The sequence below is a fragment of the Ambystoma mexicanum genome, chromosome 4q (genome assembly GCF_040938575.1).
Source record: "Ambystoma mexicanum isolate Mex_15411 chromosome 4q, UKY_AmexF1_1, whole genome shotgun sequence".
NCBI classification, from domain to species: domain Eukaryota; kingdom Metazoa; phylum Chordata; class Amphibia; order Caudata; family Ambystomatidae; genus Ambystoma; species Ambystoma mexicanum.
In genome coordinates, this window is record NC_090928.1 from 1,257,947,579 (window position 1) to 1,257,961,066 (window position 13,488).

Here is a 13,488-nt window from a genome sequence, read left to right on the forward strand (position 1 = left end):
CAGCAGAGCCGGGTGTGTGCAGCAGCTGCACAGCAGTCACTGCCCCTGGTATCACTAGCCTGTGCAGGTATTATATATACAGTCACTGACAGCAGAGCCGGGTGTGTGCAGCAGCTGCACAGCAGTCACTGCCCCTGGTATCACTAGCCTGTTCAGGTATTATATATACAGTCACTGACAGCAGAGTCGGGTGTGTGCTGCAGCTGCACAGCAGTCACTGCCCCCGGTATCACTAGCCTGTGCAGGTATTGTTATATATACAGTCACTACAGCAGAGCCGGGTGTGTGCAGCAGCTGCACAGCAGTCACTGCCCCTGGTATCACTAGCCTGTGCAGGTATTATATATACAGTCACTAACAGCAGAGCCGGGTGTGTGCAGCAGCTGCACAGCAGTCACTGCCTCTGCAAGCATTAGCCTGCAGCAGCTGCACAGCAGTCACTGCCCCTGGAATCACTAGCCTGTGCAGGTACTATTATATATACAGTCACTGACAGCAGAGCCGGGTGTGTGCAGCAGCTGCACAGCAGTCACTGCCCCTGGAATCACTAGCCTGTGCAGTTATTGTTATATATACAGTCACTGACAGCAGAGCCGGGTGTGTGCAGCAGCTGCACAGCAGTCGCTGCCCCCGGAATCACTAGCCTGTGCAGTTATTGTTATATATACAGTCACTGACAGCAGAGCCGGGTGTGTGCAGCAGCTGCACAGCAGTCACTGCCCCCGGAATCACTAGCCTGTGCAGTTATTGTTATATATACAGTCACTGACAGCAGAGCCGGGTGTGTGCAGCAGCTGCACAGCAGTCGCTGCCTCTGCAAGCATTAGCCTGTGCAGTTATTGTTATATATACAGTCACTGACAGCAGAGCCGGGTGTGTGCAGCAGCTGCACAGCAGTCACTGCCCCTGGAATCACTAGCCTGTGCAGGTATTATATATACAGTCACTGACAGCAGAGCCGGGTGTGTGCAGCAGCTGCACAGCAGTCACTGCCCCTGGAATCACTAGCCTGTGCAGGTATTATATATACAGTCACTGACAGCAGAGCCGGGTGTGTGCAGCAGCTGCACAGCAGTCACTGCCCCTGGAATCACTAGCCTGTGCAGGTACTATTATATATACAGTCACTGACAGCAGAGCAGGGTGTGTGCAGCAGCTGCACAGCAGTCGCTGCCCCTGGAATCACTAACCTGTGCAGGTATTATATATACAGTCACTGACAGCAGAGCCGGGTGTGTGCAGCAGCTGCACGGCAGTCACTGCCCCTGGAATCACTAGCCTGTGCAGGTATTATATATACAGTCACTGACAGCAGAGCCGGGTGTGTGCAGCAGCTGCACAGCAGTCACTGCCCCTGGAATCACTAGCCTGTGCAGGTATTGTTATATATACAGTCACTGACAGCAGAGCAGGGTGTGTGCAGCAGCTGCACAGCAGTCACTGCCCCTGGAATCACTAGCCTGTGCAGGTATTATATATACAGTCACTGACAGCAGAGCCGGGTGTGTGCAGCAGCTGCACAGCAGTCACTGCCCCTGGAATCACTAGCCTGTGCAGGTATTATATATACAGTCACTGACAGCAGAGCCGGGTGTGTGCAGCAGCTGCACAGCAGTCACTGCCCCTGGTATCACTAGCCTGTTCAGGTATTATATATACAGTCACTGACAGCAGAGTCGGGTGTGTGCTGCAGCTGCACAGCAGTCACTGCCCCCTGTATCACTAGCCTGTGCAGGTATTGTTATATATACAGTCACTGACAGCAGAGCCGGGTGTGTGCAGCAGCTGCACAGCAGTCACTGCCCCTGGTATCACTAGCCTGTGCAGGTATTATATATACAGTCACTAACAGCAGAGCCGGGTGTGTGCAGCAGCTGCACAGCAGTCACTGCCTCTGCAAGCATTAGCCTGCAGCAGCTGCACAGCAGTCACTGCCCCTGGAATCACTAGCCTGTGCAGGTACTATTATATATACAGTCACTGACAGCAGAGCCGGGTGTGTGCAGCAGCTGCACAGCAGTCACTGCCCCTGGAATCACTAGCCTGTGCAGTTATTGTTATATATACAGTCACTGACAGCAGAGCCGGGTGTGTGCAGCAGCTGCACAGCAGTCGCTGCCCCCGGAATCACTAGCCTGTGCAGTTATTGTTATATATACAGTCACTGACAGCAGAGCCGGGTGTGTGCAGCAGCTGCACAGCAGTCACTGCCCCCGGAATCACTAGCCTGTGCAGTTATTGTTATATATACAGTCACTGACAGCAGAGCCGGGTGTGTGCAGCAGCTGCACAGCAGTCGCTGCCTCTGCAAGCATTAGCCTGTGCAGTTATTGTTATATATACAGTCACTGACAGCAGAGCCGGGTGTGTGCAGCAGCTGCACAGCAGTCACTGCCCCTGGAATCACTAGCCTGTGCAGGTATTATATATACAGTCACTGACAGCAGAGCCGGGTGTGTGCAGCAGCTGCACAGCAGTCACTGCCCCTGGAATCACTAGCCTGTGCAGGTATTATATATACAGTCACTGACAGCAGAGCCGGGTGTGTGCAGCAGCTGCACAGCAGTCACTGCCCCTGGAATCACTAGCCTGTGCAGGTACTATTATATATACAGTCACTGACAGCAGAGCAGGGTGTGTGCAGCAGCTGCACAGCAGTCGCTGCCCCTGGAATCACTAACCTGTGCAGGTATTATATATACAGTCACTGACAGCAGAGCCGGGTGTGTGCAGCAGCTGCACGGCAGTCACTGCCCCTGGAATCACTAGCCTGTGCAGGTATTATATATACAGTCACTGACAGCAGAGCCGGGTGTGTGCAGCAGCTGCACAGCAGTCACTGCCCCTGGAATCACTAGCCTGTGCAGGTATTGTTATATATAGTCACTGACAGCAGAGCCGGGTGTGTGCAGCAGCTGCACAGCAGTCGCTGCCCCTGGAATCACTAGCCTGTGCAGGTATTATATATACAGTCACTGACAGCAGAGCCGGGTGTGTGCAGCAGCTGCACAGCAGTCACTGCCCCTGGAATCACTAGTCTGTGCAGGTACTGTTATATATACAGTCACTGACAGCAGAGCCGGGTGTGTGCAGCAGCTGCACAGCAGTCGCTGCCCCTGGAATCACTAGCCTGTGCAGGTATTATATATACAGTCACTGACAGCAGAGCCGGGTGTGTGCAGCAGCTGCACAGCAGTCACTGCCCCTGGAATCACTAGCCTGTGCAGGTATTATTATATATACAGTCACTGACAGCAGAGCCGGGTGTGTGCAGCAGCTACACAGCAGTCACTGCCCCTGGAATCACTAGCCTGTGCAGGTATTATTATATATACAGTCACTGACAGCAGAGCCGGGTGTGTGCAGCAGCTGCACAGCAGTCACTGCCCCTGGAATCACTAGCCTGTGCAGGTATTGTTATATATACAGTCACTGACAGCAGAGCCGGGTGTGTGCAGCAGCTGCACAGCAGTCGCTGCCCCTGGAATCACTAGCCTGTGCAGGTATTATATATACAGTCACTGACAGCAGAGCCGGGTGTGTGCAGCAGCTGCACAGCAGTCACTGCCCCTGGAATCACTAGTCTGTGCAGGTACTGTTATATATACAGTCACTGACAGCAGAGCCGGGTGTGTGCAGCAGCTGCACAGCAGTCGCTGCCCCTGGAATCACTAGCCTGTGCAGGTATTATATATACAGTCACTGACAGCAGAGCCGGGTGTGTGCAGCAGCTGCACAGCAGTCGCTGCCCCTGGAATCACTAGCCTGTGCAGGTATTATATATACAGTCACTGACAGCAGAGCCGGGTGTGTGCAGCAGCTGCACAGCAGTCACTGCCCCTGGAATCACTAGCCTGTGCAGGTATTATATATGAAGTCACTGACAGCAGAGCCGGGTGTGTGCAGCAGCTGCACAGCAGTCACTGCCCCTGGAATCACTAGTCTGTGCAGGTACTGTTATATATACAGTCACTGACAGCAGAGCCGGGTGTGTGCAGCAGCTGCACAGCAGTCGCTGCCCCTGGAATCACTAGCCTGTGCAGGTATTATATATACAGTCACTGACAGCAGAGCCGGGTGTGTGCAGCAGCTGCACAGCAGTCACTGCCCCTGGTATCACTAGCCTGTGCAGGTATTATATATACAGTCACTGACAGCAGAGCCGGGTGTGTGCAGCAGCTGCACAGCAGTCACCGCCCCTGGAATCACTAGCCTGTGCAGGTATTATATATACAGTCACTGACAGCAGAGCCGGGTGTGTGCAGCAGCTGCACAGCAGTCGCTGCCCCTGGAATCACTAGCCTGTGCAGGTATTATATATACAGTCACTGACAGCAGAGCCGGGTGTGTGCAGCAGCTGCAGTCACTGCCCCTGGAATCACTAGCCTGTGCAGGTACTGTTATATATACAGTCACTGACAGCAGAGCCGGGTGTGTGCAGCAGCTGCACAGCAGTCGCTGCCCCTGGAATCACTAGCCTGTGCAGGTATTATATATACAGTCACTGACAGCAGAGCCGGGTGTGTGCAGCAGCTGCACAGCAGTCACTGCCCCTGGAATCACTAGCCTGTGCAGGTATTATATATACAGTCACTGACAGCAGAGCTGGGTGTGTGCAGCAGCTGCACAGCAGTCACTGCCCCTGGAATCACTAGTCTGTGCAGGTACTGTTATATATACAGTCACTGACAGCAGAGCCGGGTGTGTGCAGCAGCTGCACAGCAGTCGCTGCCCCTGGAATCACTAGCCTGTGCAGGTATTATATATACAGTCACTGACAGCAGAGCCGGGTGTGTGCAGCAGCTGCACAGCAGTCACTGCCCCTGGTATCACTAGCCTGTGCAGGTATTATATATACAGTCACTGACAGCAGAGCCGGGTGTGTACAGCAGTCACTGCCCCTGGAATCACTAGCCTGTGCAGGTATTATATATACAGTCACTGACAGCAGAGCCGGGTGTGTGCAGCAGCTGCACAGCAGTCGCTGCCCCTGGAATCACTAGCCTGTGCAGGTATTATATATACAGTCACTGACAGCAGAGCCGGGTGTGTGCAGCAGCTGCACAGCAGTCACTGCCCCTGGAATCACTAGCCTGTGCAGGTATTATTATATATACAGTCACTGACAGCAGAGCCGGGTGTGTGCAGCAGCTGCACAGCAGTCGCTGCCCCTGGAATCACTAGCCTGTGCAGGTACTATTATATATACAGTCACTGACAGCAGAGCCGGGTGTGTGCAGCAGCTGCACAGCAGTCGCTGCCCCTGGAATCACTAGCCTGTGCAGGTATTATATATACAGTCACTGACAGCAGAGCCGGGTGTGTGCAGCAGCTGCACAGCAGTCGCTGCCCCTGGAATCACTAGCCTGTGCAGGTACTATTATATATACAGTCACTGACAGCAGAGCCGGGTGTGTGCAGCAGCTGCACAGCAGTCGCTGCCCCTGGAATCACTAGCCTGTGCAGAGCCTGTGCAGGTATTATATATACAGTCACTGACAGCAGAGCCGGGTGTGTGCAGCAGCTGCACAGCAGTCGCTGCCCCTGGAATCACTAGCCTGTGCAGGTACTATTATATATACAGTCACTGACAGCAGAGCCGGGTGTGTGCAGCAGCTGCACAGCAGTCGCTGCCCCTGGAATCACTAGCCTGTGCAGGTACTATTATATATACAGTCACTGACAGCAGAGCCGGGTGTGTGCAGCAGCTGCACAGCAGTCGCTGCCCCTGGAATCACTAGCCTGTGCAGGTACTATTATATATACAGTCACTGACAGCAGAGCCGGGTGTGTGCAGCAGCTGCACAGCAGTCACTGCCCCTGGAATCACTAGCCTGTGCAGGTATTATTATATATACAGTCACTGACAGCAGAGCCGGGTGTGTGCAGCAGCTGCACAGCAGTCACTGCCCCTGGAATCACTAGCCTGTGCAGGTATTATATATACAGTCACTGACAGCAGAGCCGGGTGTGTGCAGCAGCTGCACAGCAGTCACTGCCCCTGGAATCACTAGCCTGTGCAGGTATTATATATACAGTCACTGACAGCAGAGCCGGGTGTGTGCAGCAGCTGCACAGCAGTCGCTGCCCCTGGAATCACTAGCCTGTGCAGGTATTATATATACAGTCACTGACAGCAGAGCCGGGTGTGTGCAGCAGCTGCACAGCAGTCGCTGCCCCTGGAATCACTAGCCTGTGCAGGTACTATTATATATACAGTCACTGACAGCAGAGCCGGGTGTGTGCAGCAGCTGCACAGCAGTCGCTGCCCCTGGAATCACTAGCCTGTGCAGGTACTATTATATATACAGTCACTGACAGCAGAGCCGGGTGTGTGCAGCAGCTGCACAGCAGTCGCTGCCCCTGGAATCACTAGCCTGTGCAGGTACTATTATATATACAGTCACTGACAGCAGAGCCGGGTGTGTGCAGCAGCTGCACAGCAGTCACTGCCCCTGGAATCACTAGCCTGTGCAGGTATTATTATATATACAGTCACTGACAGCAGAGCCGGGTGTGTGCAGCAGCTGCACAGCAGTCACTGCCCCTGGAATCACTAGCCTGTGCAGGTATTATATATACAGTCACTGACAGCAGAGCCGGGTGTGTGCAGCAGCTGCACAGCAGTCACTGCCCCTGGAATCACTAGCCTGTGCAGGTATTATATATACAGTCACTGACAGCAGAGCCGGGTGTGTGCAGCAGCTGCACAGCAGTAACTGCCCCTGGAATCACTAGCCTGTGCAGGTATTATATATACAGTCACTGCCTCTGCGAGGATCCCAGAGCCTCAACTGCAGGTAAACGAGCTTCTGGGCAGCTACTGTGCCCGGTGCCATTTCAAAGGCGGGCGTTTAGAAAGTCCGGCACTTGCAATGTGTCACTTCAAGGTGTGATAAGTGGAGCACAGCGGGGTGCAGCCTGAGCGTGCATTTCCAGAGGATGCACGGGGTCCCCTCTTACCAATAGAACAGCAAAGCGGCGGGAGCGGCAAGTTCACGGAGGCAAAAAGCAGTGCCTAGAGGAGCCGGACGCCAGCACTCACTCACTCACTCACTCACTCACTCACTCACTCACTCACTCACTCACTCACTCACTCACCTGATGCCGCCTGCAGTCAGGAAGGGGGCGCTCCCTACACGGGGGCCTTATACTGCTTTCATTATCAGTCACGCACTTAAGGTCCCTATCAGGCCCGAGTCCATTGTATGTGCGCTTAAAAGTTTGCCGACACATTCTGGGATACCTTTTCGGCGTCATGACGCGTGACACGCAGTTCTGTGAAGGCGTCGTGACGTTTCACGCAGTACGTGTACGTGCTCAGGCAGAGAATCATGGAGGCAGCGGGGCTCGTGCCGTGCACGGGCAGGGGGTTGATATTGTATTTTTATAAAGCGCCGCGACACCTCGAAGGTGTTTCTAAGCGCCAGGTATATTCGCTTGATGAACCCTGACGATGGGTTTGGGCTTCCTCTTTTGGTTGCAGCAACAGGGGAGGGGATTTTGTGTGCCTTCTCGGCTGGGGAGTTCCCTTGGGCATGGAGATGCCTTGGGCATGGGAGTTCCCTTGGGCATGGAGATGCCTTGGGCATGGAGTTCCCTTGGGCATGGAGATGCCTTGGGCATGTAGTTCCCTTGGGCATGGAGATGCCTTGGGAGTGGGAGTTCCCTTGGGCATGGAGATGCCTTGGGCATGGGAGATCCCTTGGGCATGGAGATGCCTTGGGCATGGGAGTTCCCTTGGGCATGGAGATGCCTTGGGCATGGGAGTTCCCTTGGGCATGGAGATCCCTTGGGCATGGAGATGCCTTGGGCATGGAGTTCCCTTGGGCATGTAGTTCCCTTGGGCATGGAGATGCCTTGGGAGTGGGAGATCCCTTGGGCATGGAGATGCCTTGGGCATGGGAGTTCCCTTGGGCATGGAGTTCCCTTGGGCATGTAGTTCCCTTGGGCATGGAGATGCCTTGGGAGTGGGAGTTCCCTTGGGCATGGAGATGCCTTGGGCATGGGAGATCCCTTGGGCATGGAGATGCCTTGGGCATGGGAGTTCCCTTGGGCATGGAGATGCCTTGGGAGTGGGAGATCCCTTGGGCATGGAGATGCCTTGGGAGTGGGAGATCCCTTGGGCATGGAGATGCCTTGGGAGTGGGAGATCCCTTGCATACATGCCAACATTCCGGCACGCCTGGCAGGGAGATTTCTACAGAGAAATCGGGAGACAACAATTTACCCACAGGAATGCATTGGGGCAATAATTATTTTAGGCGGGGGAACGTGAAAAATAGCAGTATTTTTCACTAAATAATTGGGAGTCTCATGCCTAAATCGTGAGAGTTGGCATGTATGCCCTTGGGCACAGAGTCCCCTTGGGCACAGGAGTCCCTTTGGGCATGGTGTTCCCTTGGGCATGGAGATCCCTTGGGAGTGAGCGATCCCTTGGGCACGGCAGATCCCTTGGGCATGGGAGATCCCTTGGGCATAGGAGCTCCCTTCGGTATGGAGTCCCCTTGGGCATGGAGAGCCCTTGGAGTGGGAGACCCCTTGGGCACGGAGTTCTCTTGGAATGGTTTCTGTAACTTTACTGCCTTTACGAGGTGAGGGGTTCTGATTTGGACATTGTAAGGAAATGTGCCTAACTTTACCCCTCAGTGCTTCCAGGCAGTGCATTGAGCTGTACCGGCCAAAGTCTGTCTGTACCACAATAAACTCCCCCCCCCCCCCCAGCGTTTCTTCCTCTGTCTGTCTGTATCGGGCAGAGTTCCTTCATTTCCCTGTGTTGTCTCACTGACAAGGTACCTCCTTGTTCATGTATAATATGCTACTATACAGTGAAAATGCAAACTCCTAGGTAGTCTTGCCAGCAAGATAACAATTCAGTATTTCGCCTGACAAATAGCCACACTGTAGGCAGAGGTCTTCAATCCATGGGGCACATAATCCAGGACGGCGAGAAAAGAGAACTTTTTGTTTGTGCCTCACTTAACTGCATGGCGAGCCACTGACCCCCCCCCATGCACATGCTGAGTCAGTGCGATGTGATGGGGCGTGGCCACAAAACTGGAAATGTACGCAGCCTGGAGGTGAGCTTTCCTGCGTTTTGATTGCGCGTCCAGGCTGCATTGTTGCTTCCTGCTGGTGCTGCCAGCGTCTTCTTGCCTGGTAAGGGATGTCGCTTCTGGCTCAGCCCCCCACACCACAGTTGGAGGGGGTGCCGAGAAACAAGCGTTTCCGGCCTTTCCCAGTCCCTCTGTTTCTCCTCTACCTCTGTGGACACACAAAGGTAAACACGTGGGGAGAGGAGGCAAGCAGGGTGTCCAGACAACTGGTTGAAAAAAAACTGGTCGACTGCAATTAGGTCGACGCAATTTGGTCGAAAACCAAATGGTCGAATTTTTTATTTTATTTATATATTTATTTTTCGGGTTTTCGTTTAGTATAAAAAGGGGTTTTTAGAGAAAAAAAGGGGGTTGGGGGGCACCCCCCAAAAAAAAAAAAAAAGGGTTAAAATAAAAAAAAAAAAAATTCGACCATTTGGTTTTCGATCAAATTGGTTCGACCATTTGTCTGGTCGACCAATTTTTTTCGACCAAATGTCTGGCAACCGGCAAGCAGGTGACCCCCACACCTTGACCCAACCTGCTGAGCTACCCCAGTAACCATCTACTATAGAGCGAGTCTATGCATCCCTTAATGTACTAAAATCGTACCAACAGTACTTTGGGTGCACCACTGCCATAGAACGGATTTAAAGTGAAATTCATGTATATCTTCCTGCTGTGGGTGCCAGGCCGTCACCTGCATGGGGCACCACATGTTGCAGAGAAGCCAGGGGCCCTTGTGTCTGGCATAGCAGCCGCAGCAGAGTCTGCTGCTACTTCAGCGCTGTCACTGAACAGCAGTAAAAGCTAAATGGCTATTACTCGATGTTTCCGAAAAGTTAGCTCGGTGGGTTAAGCACTTCTGTGTCGGATTCTCTAGAGTAAAATATAACAAGCTGATGATCTTTCTCTCACTCTATCATTTTTTGTCTCTGTGACTGAGTATGAGTAATGTTTTCAGGTATGTGCTCTGATTGCTCTCTGTTCTGTCTGCCAACTGGGATGGACTGGCCTATAGGAAATTTTGGAGATTTCCCGGTAGGACCCTGCACCCTAGGTCCCTTTTGGTGTGCAGGGAGGATGTGTGCTGACTGGCCAAGTTGGTTCGGTCAATCTGGTATGTCTATAATCTTTTTTTAATGTACTTTTTCAATTGCAGGAACACAAGTTGGCTCTATCATCCCATCTAGGGAAGCAAAGTCCCCAGCAGCAGTGGCACCATAAAAAATCCTGACATCTGTCATAGGGCTTGCCGATGGTAAGAATGCCTTTTTTTTCTTTTTAACAACTGTATTTTGCTGTAGGTGATGGGGGGCAATTTTAAAGGTATAGTTAAGAGTCACAATTGGGGATTTCAAACTTATTTTTGAGGCTGCTCCTTTCTCATGTCCAGTTTGGGGTGTGTCGTGATCTGGGCAAAATCTTCCTCGGGGCCAGCCCTTTGAGAGCAAAAAATACCCAATTCAGCCCAAAATACAGGTTCTATTGTGCTGAGCAGTGATCTCATGCTAGTCACAAATAACACCTTCAAATAAGTTTTAGCATATTTATTCTAAGCAGTGAATTTCATATACATTTGGGATTCAAGTTAGAGAATATTACAAAGCATAAAACTTAGAGAAATGCAAAATATAGTGAAACATGGAACTTAGATAAACATAGAGAAATATAGAGAAGCATAGAGAAACACAGTCTTACGTCCCTTTAATCAGCACTGGGAGACCCTGGGCTCTCATAAGCTAGCTGTAAACAAGCCCCGCTCAGAGAAACAGTGCTGCAGGACGCCGTCAGAGCCAATTCCGGGCACTTGTTTCTGCACGAATCAAGTCCACAGGACGATCTCCCCCCGAGTCATGGGAGCATGGATATTTTATAATCTCGTGCTGCCCGTCCATGACGCACAGTTCCAGAACTTTCCCTGTGCAAAATATAGGCTGGCTCATGGAAAAAACCCAACTCTGTTAATTTCCACTGCTCCGTCTGAGCCCCACCCTGGCTCCCATCTGCGAAAGCTCAGGAATGTCTTATCAGTGCCTTCCCAGAGAAAAGGAAGATTAGCTTGGGGCCAGGGCTACCGTTAGTGAGGCTGAATATTCTAAGGGAAGCAGGGATGTATTAACCCCATCTGCAAGCTCTAAAAGGCATGCACTCATAGCTTAGTGTTTATAGCGCTTAAGACTGGCTATCTAAGCGCTATATAGGTGACATAATGTTCCAAACACTCCAAAAATACCTATTAGCTATAGAGCTAGGGCCCTCTCCCTGCCTGTCTATCAACAATGCATAATGTGACCTATTACTCATACTAGGCCTGCATATTCCTTGTAGCTCACTACTGCATAATGGAAGTGCTACAACAGACTACTGTCAGCATTTTTAGCACATACTTTGAATACACTATTGGCTTTCAGCGGCTAATGCTGTCATCTAAAGCCCTGATTGGCAAGGTTGCAATTTCGTGTATCACTACAGGGTGGTACTGAAAGATCACATCTGATGTGGGAGTTGCATTTACAGTGCACTGTGTACTCTCTCCTGTTTTCCCAGCGTTCGGTCCTGCTTACTAGCTGATGCCTAACACCAAAGAGCTGGTTTAAACCCCCGCTCATCTAATCTTAATTTTCAAGTCTCAGGTAGACCCATGTATCCTTGACAAACTGTTTTCATTGCAGCAGCATCGCTCCCACCGTCGGTGTGTCAAACTAACCACCTGTGTCCCAGCAAGAAAAATCCAGGGAAGCACTTGACCCAGTCACACAGGCAGGTAAGGTTTCTTTTCCCTATGTACCATTGGTTGAGTTGGAGTGCTGAAGGTTTATATCGGCCCTGTGCAATTTGCATCCAGGTGTGGTTTTCGCCGCCAATTTGTGGCATAGTCCAGGATCACACTTTAAAAAAATAAAATTTGAGCTAGAACTTCACGATCTGAAGAGGGAGTCTTCTGAGACTTGTATCAATGTGTTGTTTTTTTTTTAATCCAACCAGTATTTCTGACCCATTTTTGCAGAGATTCCCCCCCTTCCCATCCCCCATGCTTTTCACATGGTTCCTTTTTAGTCTTTGCATGTGGTGTTTGCCATTGTTTCAATCTTTTGGGGACTTAAAAAAAAAAAAATTCCCAGAATTTTCACATGGTTCTTTTTCAGTCTTTGCTTGTGGTGTTTGTCATTTTAAATCTTTTGAAGCATTTTTAACTTTTGAAAACTTGACGTGACATACACTAAAGTGGGGGTTTGCAATGTTTTCACAGTTTCAGGCTCCTTTTTTAGATGGATCGCTGGTACTAAGTGAAACAATCTTTTTCACTGTACCGATTGGGTGTGGGGGGGGGGATGTGATGCCCAGAGCAGTCTTTCTAATTCGAACTATCATACTTGTCAACCCCTGCCGCACACAAGTGCGCGCAGGGGCTGACAGGCTCTGTGAGCCCAAGCGGAGTCGTCGCAGAAGGTAGAGGTGAGTTTTAGACTGTGTGAGTGTAATTTTATTGTTCGGGCTTTAAAATGCAGAAATATCACAACCCAGATCGTTTCCTAGTGCCCAAAGATGGAAAGCATCTCAAACGAAAAGCAGAAGGAGAGATGGAAACAGACAAAAGAAATGCAAACACACGGAAATATGTTTATTATTTGGACTTTGGGTTCTCATGGGTCACAGTTGCTGGAGAAGTTGAGCTGCAGTGTGTGGATTGTGGCGCTACATTAGCAAGCCTGAAGCATACACCATTAATGCAGCATTTGGAAACAAAACATGCTGATTTAGCAAAAAGACCAGAGATTTCTTTGTACGGGATCTTCAAGGCATACAAAACAAAGATACTGTTAAAATGTGGCCTAGAGGTTCCAAGGTGGCAGCCTCGGGAAGCAGACCTAAGTACATTTCTCTCCCTTACGGGCCGCAACAGTTTGACATAACAATATTGGAGATATGAAACCTTGAAGAGCCCTGTATGAACATATCGGGAAATGGAAGAGAACCCGGGAAGGTTGCAGCGGCTCCGGGCGGGAGAGAGAGCAGGCAAATCCAGCTGTGCCCAAAGGGGGGGGGGCGAGAGTGGGGGGAGAGAGGGGGAGGGAGGAGGAGGGATGCCAAGATGCGGCAACAACAAAGCAAGAAAGCGGGTATAAGCTCCCTCGCCCGAACTCCGCCAGAGTTGAGCCATCGCACTGCTTAAAAAACAGCACAAGGGTCCCGAGGTCGGCCTCCTCCCCCCCACCCACTTGGGGCCTGGCAAACAGTGCCACTCAAAAGCCGGGCCCCCCACAGACATAAAAACACTGTGGGCATCACAAACCCAGCATGGCACCCAACACGGTAACCTAAAGAGAACTCTGGGCACCAGGCAAGTCACCGGGGGGGGGACACCCCATGGCACAATATCACACGCAGA

The 13,488-nt window shown here is 51.3% G+C and overlaps 1 protein-coding gene and 1 long non-coding RNA gene across 3 annotated transcripts in view; one reads left to right on the top strand and one right to left on the bottom strand.

The window, feature by feature from the left end:
- SLC35B2 (solute carrier family 35 member B2) overlaps positions 1-7,224 on the bottom strand; it is a 260,931-nt gene extending 253,707 nt beyond the window's left edge. Inside the window, exon 1 of one of the 2 annotated variants that reach the window (XM_069608860.1) lies at positions 7,102-7,224. The gene's annotated coding sequence lies outside the window, so the exon portion shown is untranslated. Of the gene's footprint in view, positions 1-6,963; positions 7,052-7,101 lie in introns of those variants that run through there. The other variant, XM_069608861.1, reaches the window with a different exon arrangement.
- Positions 7,225-7,303: 79 nt separating this feature from the next.
- LOC138468343 (uncharacterized) overlaps positions 7,304-13,488 on the top strand; it is a 33,685-nt gene continuing 27,500 nt past the window's right edge. The window contains exons 1-3 of the long non-coding RNA XR_011268247.1: positions 7,304-7,430; positions 10,258-10,356; positions 11,771-11,862. This is a non-coding gene — a long non-coding RNA (uncharacterized lncRNA). The remainder of the gene's footprint in view (positions 7,431-10,257; positions 10,357-11,770; positions 11,863-13,488) is intronic.